The following is a 641-nucleotide window of genomic DNA, read 5'->3' on the forward strand; positions in this document are numbered from 1 at the left end:
CATGTACATTGGTTGTGGGCACATCCCCAGTAGGGGGTGTGCAAGAGGCAGCTGGTCGATGTTTCTCTCTCATCGATATTTCTAGCGCTCTTTCTCCCTTCCTCTCTGTAAAAAATCAATAACATATATTAAAAAAAAAAAAGAACTATTGGAGGCCACAAGATTTTCCTTATCACTCCAAGTCATCTTATTTCCACCAATTCAAGTAGGCCCTTCAGAGTCATCTCAGGCAAAGAACTGTTTCCCCAGTCCCTTGCCCTAGACACCACTCGGAGAAGCGGCTGCGCCGACGCCAACCTGCAAACCAACAAGGGGCGCGAAAAGCCAGAATGGCGAGACATCCTGGGCTCACTCAGCGCGGGCCAGGCCCACCTCTAGCCCCGGGTCTGCCAGCCCGCGCACGCGCAGAAGCACAGCCACCGCTCCCGCCTTCTCCGGGGGCCTTCTCCCGGACCGGCGTGGGGCTGTCCGCGGCGGCGCCTGACCAGGCGGGAGGGTTCCTCCGAGGATAGACGGCCGCTGGCGCTGTTTTTCCTGAATTGTTGTCGAGGCCAGAATGGAAAGAATCGTGTAGAGTGCCACAGAGGGATGGTCGTGGTCGATGGGAGGGGCCCCTGCAGCGTTGGGGACTGGGACCCGCA

Source organism: Pipistrellus kuhlii, unplaced genomic scaffold, assembly GCF_014108245.1.
Source record: "Pipistrellus kuhlii isolate mPipKuh1 unplaced genomic scaffold, mPipKuh1.p scaffold_m20_p_44, whole genome shotgun sequence".
NCBI classification, from domain to species: domain Eukaryota; kingdom Metazoa; phylum Chordata; class Mammalia; order Chiroptera; family Vespertilionidae; genus Pipistrellus; species Pipistrellus kuhlii.